Genomic DNA, 14618 nt, shown 5'->3' on the forward strand with positions numbered 1-14618 from the left:
CTTTTAAGACCAATACTATATTTTAGTCTCAGGTGTACTTGTACTATATCATATAGGATAACCAAATAATTTGACTAGTTATAACCAGAGTCTTGACTGAACATTTAATTCAACTAAAGATATGCATTAGTGCTTTTATAATTGACAATACACAAATGTTTCATTTCAGTAAGGAAAAACTTTAATTTTGAATATTTTCATTTTTATTTTTTTCTATACATTAATTTAATATTTTATTAAACTTATTTAATTTAAAATAACATAACATTATTAGCAGCTCTTATTATGCTGAAGGCTAATTTTATATTATGTGTCATGGCAGGTATAACAATGTATGTTATTCATTCAATATTCTGTTATGGAAACAAAAAGGGCTCTATCCATGTATTTTATTTGGAGTATAATAATTTGATTTGTAATATAATAATTTTATAAGCTTTTTTCCATGTTTTGTCTTGTAAAGCTTACATTCATTCATCCAAGGAAGAAAGAAGTAGAATTTTCCATAGAAAGAAAGAAGTTTGATTTTCTGATTGTTTCTACTTCATACCATGGACTTCCAGTTTTTCTCCTTTACTCTAAAACCAGAAAATAATCTATTACTTTCCATATGAAATTATAACTTCTTATTAGTTTTAAATCAGCCATTTTTTGGAAGGTGCTAGAGTGAGTAAATAGGGGTAAACTAACTACACTCTTTTGCTTCCTTTTCCACCATTCTTTATTGCCATTTTCATCACTTCCTGTCTAAGAATGAAATTATCAGGTACTTTGCAGCTGTACAAAGCTAGTGACGGAACAGGTAATCCTGCTTTGCTCTGTGTCCCTAACTGCAACTTTTTTTTGCTGACTTTGTAATGCGTCATTTAGAAAAGGGGCCTGAATATCTAAGAAAACTACAAAATTATGTGACAAAATGGGATTTAACATCCGTTCATGTATTCCTTGTTGTTGTTTTTTATGTCTGAATACTTATTTTTTTGTCTTCAGCAGCAATGTCTTAAGCCTTTTTATTAGTTGAAAATTGAAAGGTTCCTTCTAAGTCATGATTTTAGGTTATTATTTTACATAATTGTTTCATGATTCTCTGATATTATACTACAAATTTAAAATTACATTAATGTAAATCCTTAAATAAAAAATAAAAATAAAAGAAAATTAAGTGGCAAAAGGCCAATACACTTCAATCACATGGTTACAGTAAAAAAGAGGATTAAATTCATTTTTAGTTGACTCATACATTTTTGTTTCTTCAGAGAATTTGAGAAATCAATTTAAATACATTTTCTGTTCTTTATTGAAATTTGTTGTTGGGCCCATAGAAGAAGGTAGAAGTCAATATTTTTTAAATCTAAACACATAAAAATTAGGGAAACATGATCCAATTTCAAAATGTTGGAATCATCCAAACATCTGAAATAGTTACAGTGTTGGGAGGAAGTTTGTTGTTCTTCTATACAATCTAAAGTCTTAGAGTCTACTTCATTTTATACCATCTCTTATGCATATTCTCCTTTGTTCTTCATATGGCTATCTTCTCAAAGTCATACAAAACCCAAGTATAATTATATTTATTTACACTCTTCAAGCAGATAAGTGTAATTATATTTATTTTAATGTAATTCAGCTGCACAGGTACTCATGCTCTGAGGAGGAGTTACTGTTCTGAAGAGGTCCCCAAGATTTTGTTTGCTGCATTATTCATACTGTTCTTTCCTTTTGTTCTTGCCTTCCCTCCAAAGTCTAAGAATATGAAAAGCTTCTATTTGCTTGAAATGCCATTTCTTTATTTAAATCCTGATTGTTATTTGTCTGTACCTCATTCTCTTTGGTTTATTTTGTTTTTCTTTATCTATGCTTTCCCTCTTCAGTTAAATTACTTTTTTGTGTTTTAATTATTAGTTCTAATTCTTTAGCCAATATCCATTTTCATTGCAAAGCTTTAACTTCTTTGATTCTTTCCATCATCATCTTGTCACTCATTTCCTAGGTAAGAAGGTGACCAATAAATCCTAATCTCTACAGTTAAGTATTTAAGGGCAGATTGAGGTATATTGTTGATCAAATATTTTAATATAATTTTCATCTTGACAAGGACCGTTTCAGCATTTTTCTATTTCTGTTCATCTTTGGACCCTTCATCATAATGTAACAACACTTAAATACTAGTTCTATTAATATTCTTTCATTCACAAGGCAGATGTTTAATAGATGATTAAGGGGTCTGGGATTTCAGGCTTTCCCACAGAGTGAATATTGTAACATGCATTACACTTCTATTTCGGTTCTTGCTGTATTTTTCATGGAGGGTGAAAAAGGAATTCTGTTAATCTTTTAAATAATCTGTCTATAAACTACTTTTACTTCTCTACTACTGAACAAAAACACGTTATTCCTTCAACTCACAATTATAAAATAATTAAGAACACCGCAGAAGAACAAAGCAATACAGGTGAAAAAAATGTGTGCAAAAAATCACCATGGACTTGAAGTGACATATAAGAAAAGATTAATGTATTCCTCTGTTATCTTTTACTTTTGAAAACTTCCGTACCTGTGTGTTGATTCTTTAGGATACCCTGTGGGTAGAGTCTGATAAGATGAAATGTGTCATGCAGCTGCCTCCACCCAAGACTGATCCATGGAACTGCAATTTACTGTTAACTTTTAAAGTTTCAGTACTATTTTACTGTCTGAAGGTTTCTTAAAGGTTTAGCCAATGCAAACTACACCTTAAATGTGCTATTGTAGCAGTACTGGATAACTTAGTTGCTGATGATGAATGGCCCACATACATTTCTATCTTGGGTATTCTGAATATTCCCCTCCTATTTCTTCTAAAGAAATTGAAGCATTAGATAAAGTTTCTGAAAATGTGGGATTCTCCAATGTTCTTATTTCATAGGTGTTGTATTTCTCATCTGCTTTCTAGAGCATACGCTACTTCAAACTTTTGCTTTGACAAACTGTGGTTCTACCTAAAACAGTGTTCCACTCTAATGCCTCCTAGGTTGATATGCACTTTCCTGCACATCACACAAAGGAAGCTGAACTAGAATAACACTTTTTTCTTTTCTAAGTTAGTAAAAATACTGCCTCTGCAGAAGAAATTTTTTGTATTCTTATGTGACCTGTGATAAGGTCACTCTTTGTGGTACTGGTATATCAAGTACCAAATGACATTAGAAGACACGCTGGTCTGTAATATATAGTTGAATTTCCTTCACTGTGCTCCTTTATTTCTAATTACTGTTTACTGGGAAAAAATAAATTTATGTGACACAGTAAATACAAAATATGAAACATGTTTTAAATAGCATGCAGTTGTATCTAAACCACAAGTACGAGTCATGTTTTAATTAACTAATGCTTGACATTAAAAATTCTGAGTGTATGTACCATAATTTGTGCTACCTTTCTAATTACATCATTTAAAGGCTTGTAGTTTTCATTACTATGTATCAGAAACAGGAGAATGTGAAGAATTTGCTGTTTCTGTTTCTTGGAACAAAATTTTTAACTTATAGTGCTAACAAGGAATGAAAAATAATATGATTACTAATTTAAAATTAACAGTGTGGAAATCTCTGCAGAAGTTGAACAACACTTCTCCCTTATTTTGATCTCTGGATTTGTTCACTCAAAATGTATCTTTCAGGTCCTCTGATTCTATCACCAGGGATGTATTTGTTTCTCTTAAAAAATAGAAATAGATTAACTGATTTTGCTAAATCACTCATGTTTAAATGCTCTTGTATCATAATCTATATAACTATCTGTACCAGTTCCACCAGTTTTGCTGCAACAAACACAAAGTAGCAGTCATCATCATAATCTTCCAAACCTTTTATTGTGTCATTTTACTGAATCAATACTTTACCTCTTTTATTTACAAATTATGTCAGTTTGATTGCCTTACTTTCTTTTTATTTCCACAAATATTTTCACACCAGGTTCAACCTTTAATCTGAAGAAAACTGCAACAACAAAATATTCAATAAAGCCATCACCTTTCAGCTTTTGAGTTCTACTTTAAAAAGCTCTGGTAATTTGATAGCAGTTAGGCAGGTCACGTGCATTTCTTAATGATTCTCCCTCTCATCTCTTCCCAAATATATATTTACTGGAAAATATCAGTACTGCAGTGACTGTAAATGTTCACAGATTCAGGTCAAAGCAAAAAGTTTTCAGAAAAAGGTGTAAAAGAAGAAGAGAGGCAAGAATGATTCCTATTACTTCCAATCACACTTATTTTTTTCTAAAGTGGTAATTTTATTTTGAAATAAATCTAAATTAAAATGAATAATTTAAAAAAAAATATTTATCAGTTTGTTTCATTTAAATATTTTGGGTGGAAACAAATGTTGGATGTTTTTGGTCAAATTGTTGAACAGTGATCATTCAATCCATAAATGCATTATTTGTATAGCTCTTCCCAGAGCTGACTGATTAGGTATTGATCACATAGTTGGTCTGTAGTTAAACACTTTTGTTGGTTTTGTTCACAATCTTATCTACCCTGTCCAGTTTCTTCCTTTTACTTGTTTGTTCTACCCAGCTATTCTGGTCTTATATTCTTTGGAGAAAAGTCTTGTTGTCTTTATATCTGTACTGTGTATAAAATGACAGACATATAACCTAACAGAGTCTAATATATTGTATACATCAATAATAGTTCTCTCTTCTTTGTCACGGATCTTATTATTTATTATATCAGGTTAGTCATTTTTCTGCTATATCCCACTGGAAGGCAGTCAAGAGTACTCTTAGTGGTGAAGACAGCTTTCTTCAGTAGAGTTTTAAAACTGTGAATGATCATTTTTAAGGAAAACCTGTAATTTTATTGCCAGCCTCCTAAGATTTCCAGATATAGCTCATACTTGCAGCACTATACTCATGGAAACAGAACTCAGTGGACTGTGACAGACCTATATTTTTTCAGAGCATTTGAACAGTGATTTAATTTTAACACAATTAAAAAGAAGTGCTAGCTATAATGATGATGATTAATCCTGTCTTTGGGTCACCAAGGCATCACACAGAATCTGGAGAAGATTTGGACTAATGCAGTGTGAATGAGACTGATGTACGTCAGATTTTCTCTGCGGAAAGAGGGAGTGAATCAGTCTGTACCAACTGTGTGAAGAACAAGAGCTGCTACTTAGACATATAGCCTGAGTTGGGCTGGAGATGCTAAGTACTAGAATTAAAGCTAGCTAAGTTACCTGCAAGCAACCAAAATATGACCCTTCTTACTCTCCCCAGTTCCACTCAATTATTAGTAAACTATAGAGATATGCAATGTTCTTAGTGAGGTTATTTAATGAGTTTTATGTGTTTTCAGTTTTTAACAAGCAATTCACTGAAATTAATTAAGCACAGATTAATAAGTTATCTAAAATATTTCTGTAGAGTTCTGAGCCAGAAGTGCAGTGGCAGGTATGGCACAGAAGTTGAAAGCTATAACATGTACTGTTGTTCTGGTACTGTAGTAACAGATTGTAGAGAAAGGCAGTAGTTTTAGGAACACTGCCATGTCTCTCATTATGCAGTGTGGATTTAACTGGAAACATAATATGCCATATCAACTTGGCTATCTACTTCATGTCATGTGAATGTTACCTAAATCAAATTTACAAAGTTGAGCAGTGTTAGAATGTCTTATTTGTACACACATACCTAGGGAGATAATTTTTAGTAAGAAAGAATGAACAAATTGAGAGTATTTTGTGATGAGTGAGCCAATTACTGATTACAAGGAAAACACCAAATAGTAATCTGATTAGAGCTTGGAATTTAATGTGAGGCTCAGCTGTCCTAACACAAGTGACACAGACAAACAGCCGGAATGATAAATGGAGTAAGCTCACATGGACCAATTTCCCTTTTAATAATAGCATAAAGACACTGTAGCATCAATATCACTATATTTTCTACTTGTGATAAGGACAAATGCCAGTCAACAGTCCAAAAGGATCACTGAGTCATGACTTCAGTCAGCTGATCTAAAACTCTTTGGTTTGAATTTAAATGGTCCACGTGAATAATTTCTAACGAAGACTGAATATGGAAGTATCTGGAAATAACATTAATTTAAAAAAATTGTTTTCTTCTGTTCTTGGAAAATAAAAATTGGCAAAGCTCCCCCTTTTTTCAATCACAGACATTATTCTGTAAAATTAGGGTAAATTCTCACTTTTTTAATAGCCCTTGAGGCAAGACTGATCTCTGAAGCAAACTATAACATGTATTTTTAAGAAAACCTCTGTATCTCCTGTTTCCATTCTGTATGTGTTAACACTCTTATTATTCTAGCAAAATATTATAAATTTTCCTGTGTAATCCTGTAAATGTAAAATGTAATAATTCTTATAATATTTAGCTTGTAACAAAATAGCAGAGCCATAGAGATTTTTGGATCTGTATCATGAAGAGGTGTCACATACCACTTTATGTCAAAAGTCAAAATAATATAGAGAGAAATAAGAGGGTATATCTTGTTTGTTGGTATAAAACAGGAGCATTAAAGTGCAACCAGTAATTGAATTTGAGATCTAATTTAATTGTACAAAGAAAGTTTTAAGTTTAGTGAAGTATTCACCGTACCAGAAAAAGAACAATGGCATATAAAAGGAAACTACCTAACACAGAGTCAATTAAAGTTTTGATTTTAGTATTCCTGTGTTGTTATACTATTGGTTATTCATTAAATATCATTAAGGCCTCCATCCTGCAAACTGTAAAAATTCTATGCACAGTAAAGAGTAACATTAGAGCTTTATTGGCCTTGAAGGTCCTCTGACAGCTGAAGTTCTGTTTCTAAGCATAAGCTGTTCTTCAGTTTCAATCAAGCACAGCAATTCAGTGCCTGCAACACATTAAAAGTCTTCCTTAAACCAAGACAATAGGTGTCCTGTACCTATTACTCACCTCAAGTATAATCTAGTAGTTTCTTGTTCACATTCTTGGCAATCAGCATTATTAGTATTTTATCTACTTTTCCACATAGACAACAGAATCTTATATCTATTGCAATTAGTGAGTCTACGGGTGAAATTCCGTACTGAAAACAAGACATAAAGTTCAAAAAATAGGTTGATCTAGACTTTGATGTATATCTCTATTTGGACTTCTAATATATTTTTATTTATCCTATGTGTGAGAGACTAATTTTTTTTTTCTGTTAATGCTATCTTATTCTTACAGCATTGAATAATGTCAACACCTGAAATTTCTTAACTATTTATTTGATAATTTTATTTTTCATCACTTCTCTCTCTAAAATATTGGAAGGAAAGTGCTTGGAGCTAAGCACTGAATTTCACTATAATTTCTTAATATAATTACTTATAAACAATTATTAACAAATCTGCACATTCATAGTGGTTTTTAAAGACAGTTAAATAAAAAAAATTGAAAGTGTATGTCTAGCAAAAATTAAAAAATATGAATAATAATATAACAATTCACTGTATTTGAGGAAATATTTTGAACTTATTCTTTTGTCATTAACAACAGCATATAAGTAGGTGTTTCTTACTAATTTTACCCACAGAGAAAATAAACTCTGTGAAGAATACTAATGAGCTTTGAAATTTTCCCATGAAACACTTTACCCGCCTTAATTAATGGCAGATATGTGAGACTATCATTATTTAATGAAAATTAAAACTTTGTTTTAAAAACAATACCATTAACAACAAAGCAGAATGAAACTTTTTTCAATGGATTTGAGTGAAATCCAAATCCTGCATGAATGTTCTCATATTAATTAAACTTGCATGAGCTGTATTTTATCACCTTAATACCTAAATAATGTTTTCATTAAAAATGAAGATGTAATTAAAGTCATTTTGGTCACCATACTGTAGATACAGAGAATGAAGTTTATTTTGAAATGACTGAATATTGCCTTGTAAGGCTTTTATTTGTATATGATTTTTCTTGTACTTTTATCCTTGGTTAGACAGAGCTGTCACCACAGTGCTACTTTGACTTTAGTTTCAGATGTAAACTCAAGAAGAAAAATACATGATGAGAATGATTATAAGTTGCAAAGTTTTATATATCAATTATATTTGCTCTGACCCAACTCAGATTAAATTTTGGTGAAGGAAGCTATATGGCAATATTTGCCATTACTTATTTTCTAATAGATTGTTATGAAGTTCCATTAAATAACGCTGTGGTATCCACTTCAAAAGCAGCATCTCTGAATGAGCAAGCAATTACATATAAAGTGAATTATATATAAATATTAAATATTCTGGGTTGGTTGTTTTTCTTTATTTCTTTTTTTATGAGGAAAAGCACTCAGGAAAAAACTGTTGGTCTTAGATTTCTGCTCTCTAGTCTTTGCTAATATTTGTTGAAACTTTCATGTTGATTCAGTAAAAATTAATAATAATTTTCTGTCATTTATTTTCATTGTGTTTTGCTGCTCCCTATCATGAAATCATGAAGATGTGCAAAGTGAGTATGTCCCTCAACCTCATGAAATTGACCCTCGTCTCTGAGATGAAACACCTAATTTTGAATCACAATTCTCAAATTGTTTTTATTCAACATTTTCAAGGTTTTTTTTAAATTACCTTTTTTTTTTTTTCCTGTGCATTACTGAATATGCTGACAGTCAAGAAAAATCAAGCAGAAAAATTACTATTTTTCTTTATTTCTTTGTATTATATTGTATTATATTGTAATATGCTTTTCAGGTTATATTGTTCTTAGCAATAGAAGGTAGTGTTTACAAAAGTATAAACTATTTCTTTATGTTCAGGGAAAGAAAACATAGGATTAAAGAATCCTGTGATTCAGCCTTCCTTTCCAACTGTACTGCTAATCAAACTGACTCACTGAGAATTCTTAAAATGAATAAGGAGCCCAACCATACTATTCATACCAAATATTTAATTCCCTTTTGGTTGAACATCTAGTGCTCTAAGTGTTGATTAATGAATGTGTGTAAGTATTTGTGAAGGGTAGGTAATTCCAAACCATGGGAAAACTTTGATCCATCTGGTAGTCTAGTCCCATTTCATTAAAGTTTTCTGGACTTCTGAATGCCTCGCCATTGAAAAGCAGTCACAACATGCCATAGAATTGTCTGGTTTATGTAGCAACAGTTTAAATTGAATTTGAGAGTTCAATTTCTTTTGTTTTTTGACAGTTTTAATTAGAACACAGCCTTTTCTACAGTATTTATTGTTAAAATGGTAGACACTCATAATTTCTCTGCAGGTTTTTCAGACATTTGAAGACACCCTACCTAGTCCTCAGATTGTGTTGCTAGGGTTATGTCTTGCTTAGTCCTCTGAAATTAATGAAAAAGTCTTTAGGCACATGTACCTGAGAGATGACATGTTGATTTATACACATCAGGAATACAGTGGTTCTGAAATGATATTCCACTTCTTGGCAGAACATCCTCTCACTATAAGTTAAAGTAATTCTGAAATGGAATAACTTGGCTCCTGCTAGTGCTTTAACAGATGTTTAATTATGTAAGGGAAAAAATGAACATTATAAGGAAGGATTGATAGAACTGTATCCCAGATACCATATAGTTTAGTTAAGAGCCAGGACATTGAAAGGTGGAAAAAGAATGGTATTTCAACTCTCAATAAAAGCATCCAAATCCCTTTGCCATAGTTACAGTTGCTACTGCAACCCAGAAAAAATGGTATTTGTCCATTGCGTTGCCTAGAAGAATCAGTCAGCAACTCTAAGGAGCAGTGACAAAGGTGTATCTTAAATGCCAGAATGATTCACTGCAGCTCTAGATAAAACATAGGTAGAAGATGGCAGAGCTGAGTTATCTTCTTTCACATTTGCCTAGGGAAATTATGTCCAAGGTGAATATCCCAGCTACAGGAAACTGAAGGTGGATATGACTTTTTTTTTTTTTCTCTCATAAATGTGTAATTTATTCTCCCTTCCCTTCCCATTTTTAGATCAAGTAGTGAGGATTAAAAAGCTAAAATTATGGATTCATCCCAGCTAAGTGTAGGCACTTAACTGAGGATCCTGTGTTAAGATCCTAATCATTCTAGGCTTATCCTAAAGTTAATGGAAAGAAAGTTGCCTCCTGAGAGCAATTAAGACCTTAGTTAACTGAAACAACCAGCTGTAAAAGCTCTTCACTCTTCTTACTTTATCTGTAAAGCTTGTGGGTTAAATCTGGACCAAATATTTAATTTGGGGTTTAATGGATCTGTTATGTTGAATGGAACACTTTTTCCAAGGAAGAAAAATAAGCAAGCAGAAATATTTCAAACCAACCATTTTTTTTGGACTGTTAAAAAATGAACAGCACTCCCTAAAAAATTACTTAAGCATTATTATAGTCATCTTACTATGTATAAAAACTCTTGTATTTATATTCCTCTTAAAAATGTGTTTATGTTGGGGTGAGTTCCTGTTAACATATTTACAGTAGCGATTGATTTAATCCCAAGTGTTTAAATTGTTGGTCACTTTTTACTTCAAATTGAGAAATGAAACAATGGAAGGTTTGCAGGTAAAAATGTGATACTGAGGCAAAAGCAGCCCCCTTGGCTTTCACTGAAATGCCTAAATTCTTCTCACTTTTTTTCAAAAGAATCTTCAGCAAGACTTTTTAAACAATATTTTGTAAAACTATGATAAATTTCCCATGTTTCTGTTAGCATTTGGTATTTTCAGTTTCCTTCAAGTCATTAATTTCCACCCACCTGAGTACCAGCAGATGTTATAACTGTCTTTCTTCAAAGAGTAGATATGATACAACTTGTTAAGTTGTAGGACCACTATTTATAAGATCGAATGGTATTTCTAATAAAGGAACATAAGCCTGTGGTAAAATAAAAATAAAACAAGCACAAAATTTCTTTGGGCTATCTGATATTGTTAATTTAAATGCCAGATATCACATATAAACTTTCTTAGTAAAGACTTGCAAGAACCATATAATTTCTGTTTTTGAAAAAGACTTCCATATGTCCTTTAATATCTTTATCATCCATAAACATGACCTTGGCACACAGATTTTTACTTCTAACACTAATATAATCTTGGAAGAAATCTCACTTTCTCACACAGAAAGAGTATCTTTCTTTCTTCTAAAAGCTGGTGAACACTTAAACTACATTGTCTTATGAATTCCAAACTTTGTGAAGCATTTCAGAAACACAGCACTGCCTTGAAGAGAAAGATATGCTGCTTAAGGAAGCAACATTTGTGTGCTGTCACAGCAAAGTGAAACAAATTGAAAATGTTTTCTTCCTAACAATGTACAAGCCCAGTCAGGGCTTGATACAACACAATTTGTTTAACTGTACCTTTAAACAGCTTGTCAAATTTTTCAGGTCATAATTTTATGTCTTGTATTTGGTTTCTAGAGAAATCAGTAAAATTTTATTTTCTGAATGACATTTCAGTTTATGATTACCTGTTTTGATCACAGCAAATTTTTTTTCCTAACTTGGTTTATTAAAGAGTGTTCAAACGAAATTAAGGTATTTAAGAAGAATTGTTTTTTCAACAGTGTTTTTGCATGAATTTGTTTTGTGACCTCCAGCTGTCCCTCCCAACGACCCACCACTCCAAACTCTGACTTCCAAAGACATCTCCCTGCAATACAATGAGTTCATATCCACGCTCTCTGCTCCTCCAGATTTTCCCTGATGCTCCTTAGATCCTCACATCATCATACTCTCAGCTTTTTCCATGTCTCTCCCTACTGCTACTTTGGCTGCAACTCAAAATAAAGACAGAAAATGCTGCAATTATTCTGGAGCTGTATGCAGTCTCTTTGGCTCTTTAACATGCTTATGTTTATTGGTCTTCTGGGTGCTGCCACCCAGTTGATGGTTGACCAGATGAATAGCTAATTCCTCATTGCAATGCTGGTGAATGCTCCCTTTCATCAATTTGTCATCTTTAGCTATCTATTTTCATAAAACTGTTGGGCTGGTGATACCTTTGAGACTTCTGTCCTTCTGTCAAATGTGATTGAAATTGGATAATTTATTCTGAGTTACCTTAAAGAAGAGAGGACTGCTAGAGAGACAAAGATAAACATGAAGTAGCATCAGGTAATCTGGATATTCAGTTAATAATAGAAGGCCTTATTGTACATAGAACTTCTGCATTATTTTACCTATGATTAAAGCATAGTTCTTCAAAGGTGAACTTAGTAAAATTTGTTTCTAACAAGACATGTGTGTTGCTAGTGGAAAATATGAGAACTCACAGTAACAAACCCTTTTAGTTTTCATGAGAGATCATAGAAGTTTCTAATTTACATAGACAGAAACCCTTCCCACTCACTACCACTGAAACAGATGATATTTATATTTTAAAACCTGATTTCAGTGGAGTTCTGTAAGAGCACTCAGAACTTATTGTAGGCTAAAAGATCAATTTCACCAACCTCACTGACATTTTTTACTGGGATAAAGTATTTTTGTAGTCTCTTGAAACTTCACTAGCATTTATTAGTTTTACTATGCAGTTCAGGATTGAAGTTAATGCCATATTTTGACAAATAATTTTAAAAGCATTTTGTGTACTGGCTAACAGAAAAACTTTATTGTGTTTACATTTTGATGGAAAGTTACTGTGCAGAAGAATAATATGGTTGTTACTCCTGCATCTTATAAAACACAAATTCTGCCTACAGAAGATAAACTACACTACTATTAAAAAAAAAGTCCTTTAGATGACAGACTGTCCATCAAACATTAAACTGCAAAACCTAGACAACATGGGAGTGAGAGACGTCACATCACAACTTTCTATAGTATCTTGCAAACAGCTTTAGATTTGGTTATCTGGAACAACTGCTATCATCTGAAAATTTTCTATCATCACTGTTCATCACTATAATATTGCAGAACATATGTGAATATCTTGATCTGACTAGAACCCAGGGAAAGGTATCTGGCAAGCTTTCTGCTAACCTTTGTCCATGGTGGAAATGCCTCATGTTCCTCCACTGTTTGTTTTCTATCCTTTTATTTCAAAGTCTGGTGGGTATTTAAAGCTCTTGTGCATCACTTTGTGAAAAAGTTTTTTGAAAAGCCATGTATGTGTACCAGATGACTTTATTCAAATACTTGTTATCTCTCAGCTAAATCACACTAAGGCCTGACTCCCCTCTGCAGTAAGTTTCTGTTCCTGATGAGTTATATATTTAAAAACAATTAGTTTTTATTGGTTTAGAAAGTTCTTATAACATTTCTTCTCAACATTATTGTAATTTACACTTAGATGTAACTTGTCATGTTTCACATACTCTCAATTTTCTAAATTTTTATGTATCTTCCATTCGATTTTTTTTCTATGTGTACCAAGATCACTTATTCTGCTGTTTAAGCTGACTTTCAGCCACAATGGCTTTTTCATTTTTTCAGAATTCCTTTGATCGACAGCATCTTTTTAAGTATCTACTACTGACATTTTTAAAAACTCTACAACCTGCATGAAATCATATTGCCCTTTAAATGCTTCATTCAGTTCCTGTTAAATAGCATTCTCATTGTATTTAGTTTCTCTTTCCTAGATGCTGTTACAGGGATTTTGGGTTTGAGGTGTTTTGGGTTTTGTTTTTTTTTTTTTTTTTGGTTGCTGATAATATATTGATTTAGAGTGTATTGTGAACAGTGATATAGAAATTTTTTTGGGGTAGCTACATCTTGAACCAAAATATCAAGATCAAGAATGACACTGAACAAAATAACTGTAGATTATCTAACCACTTTATCAGGAGACAATCATGTACTGTGTCTAAAATTTGTTACACCATGGAGATACATATGTCAGTTTATACACTGGCAATTTGACCTTCCCATTCATACTTTGTATTTTCATAGTCTCTCTAATCTTGTTTAAGTATGACATATTCACGAGAGGGATTTTATCACATAGTACCTGTCATACTAGAGACTTGAGTGACGTCCTGTGAGATCTTTCCAATCATATGTTGTCATAATTTTGTGAAATTCAATTTTTTGGCTTAATATAGACACATTTGCAGTATCAGGATATGTATGAATCACATTTGGAAGCTCCCAAATTGTATGTGTAATTATGATTACTATATAGATATAATCTCATCATTATTAAATACAATTTTATAACTTTTGAAAATATGTAGGTGGTTCGTGAGAAAAGCAAAAGTGATAGCACATAAATGTGTAAAAAAAAAATTGAAAATGGAATTGTATACATAAATGATGTTTATCAGTGGAAAAATCACCGTGCATCACTGAAACCAGTTGAGTTCTTCCCATTGACTTTGTATGGACAACTATTAAACATGTAACTACAGGAAAAAAAGCCTTCATTCCCTAGCTTTTTTATGTGATTGCCAGATGTGAAACTTGCTACAGAAAAATAATTTTCTTACAAAGGGGCAAATATTTTAATATTTCAGCTTGATATACAAATAATATTTGTCAGTATTTTGGCATTTAAAATAGCATCTTTTATGGATGAAGTGTTTTAGTGAAAAGCATAAGTTAACAAATACTTCAAATTCTAATTAGTTACAGTGAAAATGCTAGAGAATTTGTCCTGCTTACGATATAGAAGCTTCTGCCAAAAGGAAAGCACAATTTTTCCTAGTTACATATTTT

This window comes from Strix uralensis, chromosome 2, assembly GCF_047716275.1.
Source record: "Strix uralensis isolate ZFMK-TIS-50842 chromosome 2, bStrUra1, whole genome shotgun sequence".
In the NCBI taxonomy this organism is placed as follows: Eukaryota; Metazoa; Chordata; class Aves; order Strigiformes; family Strigidae; genus Strix; species Strix uralensis.